The sequence below is a fragment of the Nyctereutes procyonoides genome, unplaced genomic scaffold (assembly GCF_905146905.1).
Source record: "Nyctereutes procyonoides isolate TBG_1078 unplaced genomic scaffold, NYPRO_anot_genome, whole genome shotgun sequence".
In the NCBI taxonomy this organism is placed as follows: domain Eukaryota; kingdom Metazoa; phylum Chordata; class Mammalia; order Carnivora; family Canidae; genus Nyctereutes; species Nyctereutes procyonoides.
The window spans coordinates 120,231,275-120,244,814 of record NW_026575125.1 but is presented as its reverse complement, the minus strand read 5'-3'; positions in this window follow the sequence as shown (position 1 = coordinate 120,244,814).

Here is a 13,540-nt window from a genome sequence, read left to right as displayed (position 1 = left end):
ATAAACTTTAGCTTATCTGATATAAGGATGGCTCCCCCTGCTTCTTTTGAGGACCATTTGAATGGTACATGGTTCTCCAACTTGTTATTTTCAGGCTGTAGGTGTCCTTATGTCTAAAATGAGTCTCTTGTAGACAGCAAATACATGGGTCCTGCTTTTTTATCCAGTCTGAAATCCTGTACCTTTGATGGGGTCATCAAGCCGATTCATGTTCAGAGTTACTATTGAAAGACATGAATTTAGTGTCATCATGATACTTATTCAGTCCATGTGTTTTTTAATTGTTCCCTTGGACTTCCTCTTTCTTTTACAGAGTCCCCCTTAATATTTCTTGCAGAGCTGGCTTCGTGGTCACATATTCTTCCAGTTTTTGCCTATCTTGGAAGCTCTTTATGTCTCCTATTCTGAATGAGAGCCTTGCTGGATAGAGTATTCTTGGCTGCATGTTCTTCTCATTTAGGACCCTGAATATATCCTGCCAGCCCTTTCTGGCCTGCCAGGGCTCTGTGGAGAGGTCTGCTCTTACCCTAATACTCCTCCCCATAAAAGAGAGATTTCTTGTCTCTTGCTGCTTTAAGGATCTTCTCTTTATCTTTGCAATTTGTAACCTTCACTATTAAATGTCGAGGTGTTGAGTGGTTTTTATTCATTTTAGGGGGGGATCTCTCTATTTCCTGGATCTTAATGCCTGTTTCCCCTCCCAGATGAGGAAAGTTTTCAGCTACGATTTGTTCAAATACATATTCTGGACCTCAGTCCCTTTCGGCGCCCTCGGGAACCCCAATTAAGTGTAGGTTTTTCTTCCTTAGGTTGCCATTTATTTCCCTTAATCTGTCTTCATGGTCCCTTAATTGTTTTCCTCTTTTTTCCTCAGTTTCCCTCTTTGCCATCAACTTGTCTTCTATGTCACTCACTCGGTCTTTATTTCTCCCCCCCACCCCCGTCTTCCTACCTTGATAGAAGTGTGAACTCTTCTCACTGTAGCATTCCAGCTGTTCTCTCTTTAAATCTCCTCAGGCCAAATTCCTAGGTTTTCAGGATGATTTGAAAGTTATCCAGGTAAATTAGTGGGGATAGGAGACTTGGGGACCCTACTCCTCCAACATCTTGCCCCCTCCCACCTATAGTTCTTTTGGGTATATACCTAGGAGTGGAATTGCATGGTCAATTGGCAATTCTGTGTTGAAATTTTCGTGAGAAACTGCCAGATTATTTTCCACAGTGGTTGAGCCATTTTAACAACTGCATGACCTATGCATAAGGACTTTACTTTCTCTACATCATCATCAACATTTGCTTGATTATAGCCATCCTACTGTCTGGGAAGTAATGTCTCTTTTTTTGTGTATTTTGTTTCAGATTCCACGTATAAATGAGATCGTGCCTCTTTGTCTTTGTGTGCAGGGCGTATTTCACTCGGCATACGGTTCTCCGGGTTCATCCATATCATCACAAATGGCATTTATGACTAAATAAGATCCCATTGTATAAACACCACATTTTCCTTATCCGTTCACCCGTCAGTGGACACTTAGGTCTTGTTCCCATACCTTCTATTATTAATTATGCTGCAATAAACAGGGGAGTGCATATATGTCTTTGAGATCCTGACTTCATTTTTTATGGATATATACTCAAAAGGCGGGTTGCTGGATCATTCAGTCGCTCTATTTTTAATTTTTTTGAAGACTCTCCATATGGTTTTCCATGATGGCTAAACCAACTTCTATTCCCCAGCGTACAAGTGTTCCTTTTATCTACACCCTCGCCAACACTTGCTATCTCCTGCCTTTTTTAAAAAAAGATTTTTAAAAGCAAACTCTACACTCAACATGGGGTTCAGACTCATGACCCCAAGACCAAGAGTTGCACACTCCACCAGCTAAGCCAGCCAGGTGCCCCATCTCTTACCCTTTTACTAATAGCCTTCCTAACAAGTGTGATGTGATATTTTGTGGTTTTGGTTTGCATTTCCCAGCTCTTCATATACATGTTGGCCATTTGTATGTCTTTTTTGGAAAAATATTTATTCAAGTCCTTTGCCCATTTTTTTTATTTTATTTTATTTTTTATTTTATTTTTTTTATTTTTATTTTTTTTATAAATTAATTTTTATTGGTGTTCAATTTACCAACATACAGAATAACACCCAGTGCTCATCCCGTCAAGTGTCCCCCTCCGTGCCCGTCACCCATTCACCCCCACCCCCGCCCTCCTCCCCTTCCACCACCCCTAGTTCATTTCCCAGAGTTAGAAGTCTTTATGTTCTGTGTCCCTTTCTGATATCTCCCACACATTTCTTCTCCCTTCCCTTATATTCCCCTTCACTATTATTCATATTCCCCAAATGAGTGAGAACATACACTGTTTGTCCTTCTCCGATTGACTTACTTCACTCAGCATAATACCCTCCAGTTCCATCCACGTCGAAGCAAATGGTGGGTATTTGTTGTTTCTAATGGCTGAGTAATATTCCATTGTATACATAAACCACATCGTCTTTATCCATTCATCTTTCGATGGGCACCGAGGCTCCTTCCACAGTTTGGCTGTTGTGGACATGGCTGCTAGAAACATCGGGGTGCAGGTGCCCCGGCGTTTCATTGCATCTGAATCTTCGGGGTAAATCCCTAACAGTGCAATTGCTGGGTCGTAGGGCGGGTCTATTTTTAATTCTTTGAGGAACCTCCACACAGTTTTCCAGAGTGGCTGCACCAGTTCACATTCCCACCAACAGTGTAAGAGGGTTCCCTTTTCTCCGCATCCTCTCCAACATTTGTTGTTTCCTGCCTTGTTAATTTTCCCCATTCTCACTGGTGTGAGGTGGGATCTCATTGTGGTTTTGATTTGTATTTCCCTGATGGCAAGTGATGCGGAGCATTTTCTCATGTGCATGTTGGCCATGTCTATGTCTTCCTCTGTGAGATTTCTCTTCATGTCTTTTGCCCATTTCATGATTGGATTGTTTGTTTCTTTGGTGTTGAGTTTCATAAGTTCTTTATAGATTTTGGAAACTAGCCCTTTATCTGATATGTTATTTGCAAATATCTTCTCCCATTCTGTAGGTTGTCTTTGAGTTTTGTTGACTGTATCCTTTGCTGTGCAAAAGCTTCTTATCTTGATGAAGTCCCAATAGTTCATTTTTGCTTTTGTTTCTTTTGCTTTGGTGGATGAATCTTGCAAGAAGTTACTGTGGCCAAGTTCAAAAAGGGTGTTGCCTGTGTTCTCCTCTAGGATTTTGATGGAGTCTTGTCTCACATTTAGATCTTTCATCCATTTTGAGTTTATCTTTGTGTATGGTGCAAGAGAGTGGTCCAGTTTCATTCTTCTGCATGTGGATGTCCAATTTTCCCAGCACCATTTATTGAAGAGACTGTCTTTCTTCCAGCGGATCGTCTTTCCTCCTTTGTCGAATATTAGTTGACCATAAAGTTCAGGGTCCATTTCTGGGTTCTCTATTCTGTTCCATTGGTCTATGTGTCTGTTTTTGTGCCAGTACCACACTGTCTTGATGACCACAGCTTTGTAGTACAACCTGAAATCTGGCATTGTGATGCCCCCAGATATGGTTTTCTTTTTTAAAATTCCCCTGGCTATTCGGGGTCTTTTCTGATCCTTTGCCCATTTTTTAACAGGTTATTTGTTTTTGTTTTGTTTGCTCCTGTTGCATTTGTTCCTTATATATTCAGGACACTAATTTCTTTTTTTTTAAGATTTTATTTATTTAATCATGAGAGAGAGAGAGAGAGAGAGAAGAGAGAGAACAGAGGCACAGAGACACAGGCAGAGGGAGAAGCAGGTTTTATGCAGGGAGCCCGACGTGGGACTCGATCCCGGGTCTCCAAGATCAGGCCCTGGGCTGAAGGTGGCGCTAAACTGCTGAGCCACCTGGGCTGCTCAGGACACTAACTTCTTATCAGATAGATGATTTGCACATTTTCTCCCATTCTGTAGATTACATTTTTCTTTTCTTTTAAAAAATATTCTATTTATTTATTCAGGAGAGACACAGAGAGGCATAGGCACAGGCAGAGGGAGATGCAGGCTCCCTGCAGGGAGCCGGATGCGGGACTCAATCCCAGGTCCCCAGGATCACACCCTGGGCCAAAGGCAAATGCTCAACTGCTGAGCCACACAGGCGTCCCTATATTTTCATTTTGTTGATGGTTGGCATTGCTGTATAGAAGCTTTTTAGTTTGATCTGGTCCCACTTGTTTTTTTTGCAGTTTTCTTGTGCTTTTGGTGTCATATCTAAAAAAATCATTACCAAGACCAATATCAAGGAGTTTTTCCCTGTGTTTTCTTCTAGGAGTTCTGTGGTTTCAGTCTTATATTGAAGTCCTTACTCCATTTCAAGTTAATTTCCGTGTATTGCACAATACACGGGTCTGATTTCACTCTTGCATGTGGATATCCAGTCTTCCCAACACCATTCATCGAGAAGACTATCATTTCCGCATTGTGTATTCTTGGTCCTCTTGCCAAAGATTAGTTGACCATGTATGTGCAGGTTTATTCCCGGGTTCTTTATTCTAGTCTGTTTGGTCTACGTGTCTGTTTTTATGCCAAAACACCACCATGCTTTGATTCCTGTAGTTTTGTGATATCATTTGAACAAAGCCTCCAGCATTGTTCCTTGATTGCTTTGGCTATTTGGGATCTTTAGGATATATTATTCTATTTCTATTTCTGTGAAAAATGCTACTAGGATTTTGATGGGGATTGCATTGAATCTGTAGATCACTTTAGGTAGTGATCATCATTTTGATGAAATTAATTTAATGATACTTCTTTAATGATATTCAATAATAATAACTTAATATTTATTCTTCCAACACATGAACACAGGATATGTCTCCATTTATTTGTGCCTTTTTCAAATTCTTTCATCAGTATCTTATAGTTTTCAGTGGTACAGATCTTTTACCTCCTTGGTTAAATTTATTCCTAAATATTTTTTAATCCTATTGTATATGGGAATGTTTGTTGTGCTCAAGATTGCAAATCCGAGAAAACCACCAAGGAGCCACCACTGATGCAAGTACATGAGGGTTCATTAACAAGCTCGAGCTTGGGTCCAAGTGTACCTGACACAGCGGAGCAGGGACTTGGACCCCGAGGAGGGTTACAGCTGGGTTTTTCTGGGCTGGTCTAGGGGATTTTCAGAAGGGGTGGAGGAATTTCTTAAGCTCTGTTTTCATTCCAATATGGGACTTTCTGTCTCTATCAAGGGCGTTCTGAGCTCTGTTTTCATTCTGATATGGGATTTTCTGTCAAGGGCATTAAGCTCTGTCCTCATTCTGTTATGGGACTGACTCTCTGTCAAGGGTGTTCTGCGGTTTTTCCTGTAAAGTTCAGCTCTTATTCACAGGGCCCTGAGATGGCTATACTTGTGCTAACGCTGAACTTGAGGTGGAGTGGCCTTAATTTTCTCGGCCTCCACATTTCCCACCCTCAGAGGAACCTAAGGAAGGACCCAATCATGGGTCCAGGCCGGTCTCAGTAACAAGGTCCAGTGGTTGGTATTGCTGTCTGAGTACCATGATCTGAACTGCATTGACTCTGTCTTTGACAAAAGCAACTAATTTATTGATAATGTAGGGCCCGAGGGTAAGGAGGAGGAGGAGGAGGAGGAGGAGGAGGAGGAGGAGGAGGAGGAGGAGGAGGAGGCGGCCGGCTAGGGAAGACAACAAGGTAGTTAGCCAGGGGGAGTGATTGAACCAGGATTCGAACCAACCTTGTTGCCGTTCCCGTTCTCGTTTTCGCTTAGCCAAACGTTCCCTGACCTTTGCCAAAGATTTTCGGACTCTCCCTGAATGGTCGGTGTAGAAACAGCACTCTTCGTTAAGGCAGCACGTGGATTTGCATGTTTAAAATGTAGTCACCCAAGGGAAGGTCTATTTTTTTAATGAAAAACATGATGCTGTGGGTTTAAGCCCCCCTTGCTTGGGATCCCTGGGTAGCGCAGGGGTTTGGCGCCTGCCTTTGGCCCAGGGCCCCATCCTGGAGACCCGGGATCGAATCCCACGTCGGGCTCCCGGTGCATGGAGTCGGCCTCTCTCTCTGTGTGTGTGTGTGTGAGTATCATTTAAAAAAAAAGCCCCCCTTGCTTGCAAAAGCCTCTCTACAGAATCCTGAAGGTAAAATACAGTTGTTTAGATTCATTCTGATCTCTTCAATTTTGACTCCGGCTTCACTAAAAGTAGTGGCACCAGACTCTCCCATTTAATCAACAGACCGATACCAATTCCCTGATCTCACCCCTGATTGAGCATTCATATCATCATTTATATAACCCAATTTTCTAGTGCAGAGCACAACTATTTCCTGTAATACGCTCCATTGCATCGCATCTCAAACACAGTCTTTCTTGCCTTTTTTTTTTTTACCTCACCTGTCGCTGCCCACCTGGGACGGCGGGCCTCGCCGCGTGGCCTGCACGTCCCCCGCCCCCCATTTTTCCTTGCACGCTCCTCCTGTCACTTGCCGACTGACCAGTTACACATTAGCTTAAGCCTTGCTTTCTTTCCTCTTTCTCAGCGGAGAGCAAGCCAGGGGCGCGCAAGACCCAAGGCTCAGGTTCTTCCTGTGCACATCGCAGTGGAAAACGTCGGTCCTTGCCATTTTTCCTCCAGTGGAACTTGTACCCACCTGTCCTTGTGTGTGTGTGTGTGTGTGAAGCGAAGCAGGGGGCGACAGGATGAAACCCCATGTAGAGTAGGGGAGGAAGTGAGGTGACTGGGTGAGATTACTTCTCCCCTTGAGACTTCTATGACCTGCAGGTTAGATTACATGGCTGATGGGGATTGGTTCTGGCACGAAGCGACAGAGCATAAGCAACATTAGTGGGGTAAGTGAGAACGGCGCAGTCTTAGCTTTAGGGGACTGTCCTTGTCCGGTTGGCCTTTCCATTCTGGAACAAGGTCCTTGAGAACGGCGTGTGGGTCAGCGGGCCGGACGTGGGTGTAGTGGACCCAGGGAGTAATCCCGCCGACCTTGAGAGCGGTGGGAGTGGTCAGGATCACGATGTAGGGTCCCTGCCAGCGAGGCTGAAGCGTCCGGTGTTGGTATCTCCGCACGTACACCCAGTCACCCGGCCGGTATCGATGGGGGCCCGGGGGTGGCCCAGTCTCGTAGAGGGCCCTCAGCTTAGGCCACACCTGCTCATGGGCTCTTTGTAACATTTGGAGGGAGAAAAGGAGTCGGTGATCATCAAACTCAGCAAGCACCTCAGGTTTTAAATCGGGGATGACAGGTGGAGGAAGGCCGAACATGATCTCGTAGGGAGTCAGTCCCATCTTATATGGGGAGTTCCCCACCCTATATAGGGCGAAGGGGAGGAGAGTCACCCAATTCCTGCCAGTCTCCAGGGCGGATTTAGTTACGTAAGGTCTCCTTTAATGTTCTGTTCCTCCTCTCTACCTGCCCTGAGCTCTGGGGCCTATGTGCACAAAGTCATTTCCAGTCTGCCCCAAGTACTAGGGCCACCGCCCGTGATACCGCAGAGACGAATCCTGGGCCGTTGTCTGATCCGATCTTAACAGGAAAACCATACCTCGGTGAGACGTCTTCCATCCTCTGGCTCCCATGTGAGCACTCCGATGCATTCTGGATAGGACTCGCCGTCTAGTTCCTCTGGCAGGATGATGCTGGAGTCTGCGGCCCTCAGGAGTTCGAGGATCGCCGTTTTGTTTCTAACAGTCTTCCTTCCCCTCTGCCGTCAGAAGCCCCCTCTCTCGGTGCAGGGCTCCGTGGGTGTGGGCGGTGGCGAGGGTTATTCATTTCCCTTCCCCCACGGTCAGCGCCTGGGGTCAGTTCTGCCCGCCGAGCTGATGTTCCCGCTGCCGGGGCTCTGCCCAGCTGGTCTCCGTCTCCGTCTCCGTCTCCGTGGTCCCGGCTGCCCCCGCACACCTGACGGTCCGTCCTGACCACGTCTTAAATTCCTTTCCAAGGATTTCCCTTCACAAGCCTTCTACACCTTCCTCTGCATTCAGAATTCGTCCCAAGCCATGTTTTTCAGCCAGTCTCATTTAGGACAAAATTGCTTTCTTTTACCTTGAACAAAAATATATTCCCATTTCTCATACTTTTCTTACATATCTCCTTTTCTCCTTTTCTCCTTGCTTTCTTTATCAGTCATCAGTCTTATTTTAGCAGAGTTTTTCCATTCTTAGGATCCTTAGTCTCCAGCGAAAACCAAGGAGTAGCCGATTTTGAACTGTCACACCAGAACTCTTTAGGCGGCAAATTTATGGAACAGTTAAGTACAAAGCCTGTTCGCCAACAGATTCAAATCAACGTTTCAGCACCTTTTCCTGTTTGGAAAAGACCTAGATGGCCAATGGATTTCATTCCATTTATCATCAAAGTGTAACTAAGGTTTCAGGTTACCAAGGACTTTGAAAGGTATCTTGACAATCAATTATGAAAACTTGGAAACAGACAGTTAACCATCATTTCAGTCTTTTTTCACTAACAAATTGCAAAAAGATAACAGAGCTTATGTGGCCTTCCGTCAACCTCAATAGAATAAAAGTTTCAGGCTTAGTAGTGACAATTTTCAAGACCTATTTACTATGTCCCACCTGGATCCATTTAAAGTTAATCAATTTGCTCCCCGTCGTCAGTTTTTATCTGAGACACCGGTGGGGGCATCTGGAGGGGGCAGTGTGAGGTAATCGGTGGTCGTCTTCTCGCTATTCGTCTTCTAAGCTCAGGACAAGCACCTGAATTGGGTGCTCCTCCTTGTTTAGGATTTTTGTTTCTTCGGGGTGGAAGCGAATTTGTGCCCCCATCTTGGAGAGCAAGTCCCGACCTAACAACGGGTAGGGGCACTCAGGGATGACCATGAAGGAGTGGGGTACCCGGCCCGTGCCGAGATCCCCAGTTCTCCGGGTAGTCCATGAGTACTGTTTGGGGCCCGCGGCCCCTTGCACCCATGCAGTCTTGTTTGCCAATTTCCCTTGGGTTGTAATAAAGCCGAGTGTTGTGCCCCAGTGTCCACTAGGAATTCAACAGGTTGTCCCTCCACTCTGAGGGTTATCCTGGGCTCGGGGAGGGGTGCCGAACCCCGACTCCCCTAGTCGTCCAGGTCCCCCATCTCCAAGATCTTGGCAGGGGCCTTAGGTCTTTTGTTAAGACAGTCTTTCACCCAGTGGCCCCCTTCCTTGCAATGGGCACATTGGTTTTTGTTCAGCTTAGGGCACTCCCGACGGGGACCAGGGCCATCCTCCTCACCTGTCCCTGAAGCCAGCTTCTTGAGGTGCCTCCGTCTTTCCCATGGGTCGTCCATGGTTGTGGCCAGCAGGATCCTGGCCAGGTTTCAGGTCTGCCGGTCACTAAGTTTGGTTTGTTGTTCTTCCGGACTGTCTCTATTATTATAGACTCGTTCTGCCACTATCACTAAGTCCTGCAGGCTCTTCTCTCCCAGTCTCTCTACTCTTTGCAATCTCTTTTTAATGTTCAGAGCGGCCTGGTCAACAAAGGCCATGATAGTTGCGGCCTTTGTTTCCGGGGCTTCTGGGTTCCTGGGGGTGCACTGCCTAAAAGCCTCCATGACTCTAAGAAGGCTGCCGGACTCTCGTCCTTACCCTGTCTCACATCACAGACCTCGGCCAGATGGGCGGGCTTGCGCGCGGCAGCCTGGAGACCTGCCCCTAGAGTCTGGCGTGGACCCGAGTCTCTCCTTACCTTCAGCCGAGTTGTGGTCCCAGGTGGGGCGGGATAAGGGGAAGGCAGCGTTTATGAGGTCTGGGTTTTGAGTCAGCTGTCTGTCCTCCACCAGGACAGACTTCCGGGCTTCCACCTGAATTCGTTCCCTCTCTTCGGTGGTGAAGAGAACCTGGAAGAGCCGTCGGCAGAGCTCTTCATTTCCTTTTCAGATAGTTCATTGCTCATATACAGAAACACGACTTATTTCTGTAAGTTGATTTCATATCCTGCAACTCTACTGACTTTAAGATTTTTTTGGTGGGGGCAGCCCCGGTGGCACAGTGGTTTGGCGCTGCCTGCAGCCTGGGGTGTGATCTTGGGGTCCCGGGATCGAGTCCCGCATCGGGCTCCCTGCATGGGGCCTGCTTCTCCCTCTGCCTGTGTCTCTGCCTCTGTGTGTCTATGAATAAATAAATAAAATCTTTTAAAAAAGAGAATTTTTTGGTGGAGTCTAGGTTTTTCTACGTATGAGACGATGTCATTTGCAAACAGATAATTCAACATTTTTTTACAGTTTGGATGCCTTTTCTTTTTCTTGCCTAATTGCTCTGCCTACGACTAGCAGTATTATGTAAAATCAAAGTGGTGAGAGTGGGCACCCTTGTTTATTTTCTGCACCTTGAGACAGAGCTTTCAGCTGTTCACCACTGAGGATACGCCAGCCGTGGGCCTGTGGGCCGTGGCTTTTATTACGTTGTGGTACATTCGTATCCTTCATTTCGTTAATGCGGCGCATCACATCGATCGATCTGCGGACGTCAGACCATCCTTGCATCCCTGGAAGAGAGCCCACTGCATCAGGGTGCAGGATGATCTTTTCATGGTGCCGTTGCATTTGGTTCGCTGGTATTTTCCTGAGAATTTCACATCTGTATTCATCAGGGATATTGGCCTAGAATCTCATTTTGTTGTGTGTCCTCTGGCTGTGGTATGGGGTAGTGCTGGCCTTATGAAATGGGTCTGGGTGTGTTCCGTCCTCCGAAATCGCTTGGAAAAGTTTGCGAAGGATTGATAAAAATTCTAAGTTAAATGTTCCATAGAATTCACCCATGTAGGTTTTCAGGCTTTCGCGGGTGGGAGGGACGGACGCAAGTGCCGCAGCCCCCACTGGACACCGTCATCGGCAACCGGGGCTCGGCTGGCGGACACACGTAGGGCCCGGAAAGGGCCCTCCCGTTGAGGTGACTCTGGCGTGCTGGGGCTGCAGGGGGTGCGAGACGCAGTGGCCTTCTGGGAGCGGATGCGCGTGTGCAGGAGGCCCGGGCCCTCGGACTCCCGGGGCAGGGAAGGCAGGGGCACAGGGCAGCCTGTAGGCGTGTCGTGGTGCTGACAGTGTCCTTCGCTGGTGGCCACCAGAGCGCACGGAGGCACCGCAGGCCTCCCACCACCCATCGGCCACAGGGCCCAGTCCCGCAGGGCGTCTTTGACCGCAGAGCCAATGGGCCAAGTTTTGGTAGCAGCTGCAGCTTATTCATTCATTCATTCATTCATTCATTCATTCATTCATTCATTCAAACTCAGGGACACAAACTTCTTTGCCTTGTGGATGACAGCCAGCTGCTTTTCTCTGAGCGACGGCATGTTTGTAGAAGTGCCCGCAGCAGGCAGGCATCTGGGGCTTGGGGGGCACCTCTCACCCCACCTGCTGGGCAGCCACCAGTGGAAGCTCTCAGCAACCAAGACACTATTCATACGCCAAGAACTTCAGATCTCAGATGAGAATCTCCAACACTCCGTGAACATGTGTGGTCTGGACACGTCCTAACAGCAGGGACACGTGTTCACAACACACGGCCAGGGGCCCAAGCCTCCGTCACACCGCAAGGTCTCTTTTTTTTAAGATTTTATTTGTTTATTCATGAGACACACAGAGAGAGGCGGAGACACAGGCAGAGGGAGAAGCAGGCCCCATGCGGGGAGCCTGACGCAGGACTCGATCCCAGGACCCTGGGGTCACGCCCTGGGCTGAAGGCGGCGCTAAACTACTGAGCCACCCGGGCGGCCCCGCAAGGTCTCTTTAAACCCTTTTTGTCTTCACTGCAAGTCTTGCCCGAACTCTCAGAGGGCTCGTAGGTTTGGTTTCTGCTCCTTGTGGCAGGGGCCTTTGGCATCACCCCTGAGGCCCCATTGCCGGAACCGCAGTCGAGAACATTCGCTGAGTTTTCTTCTAAGGTCTTCCTGGTCTGAGCTCCTGGACGGGGCCTTTGCTACTCTTCGGGAGGGTAGTTGAGTCCGGCTGCTACGGTCATTCCACCCCGTGTCCGCCGGAGTCGGTGTCGTCGGTGCTGACAGGTGGCCCCCGGCAGGAGCAGGCCGGCGGAGCGCGGAATCGGTCAGGGGGGCTGCCCCTACTGTGTTCCCCTTTTTCCAGGTCGTCCTGCCATGGGCCGCCCCCGCCAGCTGTCCCCATGTCTAGGCCTGGCCAGCGCCCCCGGTGGAACTTTCCCACATTCTGTTGCAAATGACGTGGGTCCCTGTGGCTCTGCTCTGCGGCCCTGGGGCGCCATGGGCAGCTCCTGTCCGGTGACAGCCATCAGAAGGGACAAGCACCCACTGCTGGCTTCAACATGGATGGACCTGGAGGGTATTGTGCTGAGTGACGTAAGTTAGAGAAGGACGATCATATGGTCCCATTCACTCGGGGAATATAAAAATTAGTGATAGGGATCATAGGGGAAAGGAGAGAAAATGAGTGGGAAATATCACTGTCGGTGACAGTCCCCACCGCCCCATGGCCCCGTTGACAGGTGGTGGTGCCTCCTCCCACGGCGGCGGCTCGGTGGCCGGACTGAGCCCACGCACCCCCTGGTCACCGACTGCGACACTAGAATCCAACCCAAAGACCCCGCTGGAATACAGCAGCCGTCCCCGCAGCTTCTCCTTCCTCTCTGGTCCAGGGTCCAAGTTGGGGACACGCATTGTACTCGGTTGTCGTGTCTGGAACGTCTTTCTGTCCCGGAAACTCCTCGGCCTTGAGCTACTGTTCATGTCCCTGACAGTGAAGCCAGCGATCAACCTGTCTCGGCATGGGCTGGTGACTGTCACCCGAACCAGCCACCACTCTGAGCCCGCCCAAGGGGGACTGTCCGGTCCAATCATTCCTCCCGCATTGAGGAGTTGACCCGCCTCTTCCTTTTATCGGCGTGGACTCACATTCTTGCATCACTCGAAGTATGACAGTCCTTTATCTTGATGCACGAGTTGTCCCACATTGGGCCAGCGGGAGCCCCCAAAGGCCAGGCCAGTTTGTTCCCCTAAATGGTTCCAGAAGATGCTCTGGGCATGTGCTGGACGCCCTGTGCCCCGCCCCACCTCGAGCCATTGCCCCCAGGCCCACGGTTGACCTTCAGGGAAGGACGGCCTTCGAGAGCAACGGCCCGTGACAGCTGTGTCCCCAGCTCCTGGCTGGCCCCTCTTCTAGTCCTGGTAGTGGGCAGAGTGCACAGAAGTGCTACGTGCACACGCACACACACCCCGTCTGTGCACATGCACATTTTTTTTTTTACCTTTGAACGAATTCCATGTTCTACTTCTAATTTCAATCCAGTCTCTCGAGGTTCACTCTACCCTCCCTCTATTCACGTTCGTGAGTTCTTTTCCTGACACTGAGAATCCTCACTCCTGCCCTATTTGTACAATCGAGTGACTTGTTTAATGGACTGATGGTTGGCTCTCTCCTCGCACAACTTTCACCAGATTTCCCCCCTCCCAGGCCTTCGTGTGGTGATTCCAGCTGTTTTCCCAGCCGCCAGGCACTGACACCTGCACGTGCTCACCTTTGCCCCCACCTGCCTCTTACGAGTGACCGGGTTAGAAAAATTATTTCAAG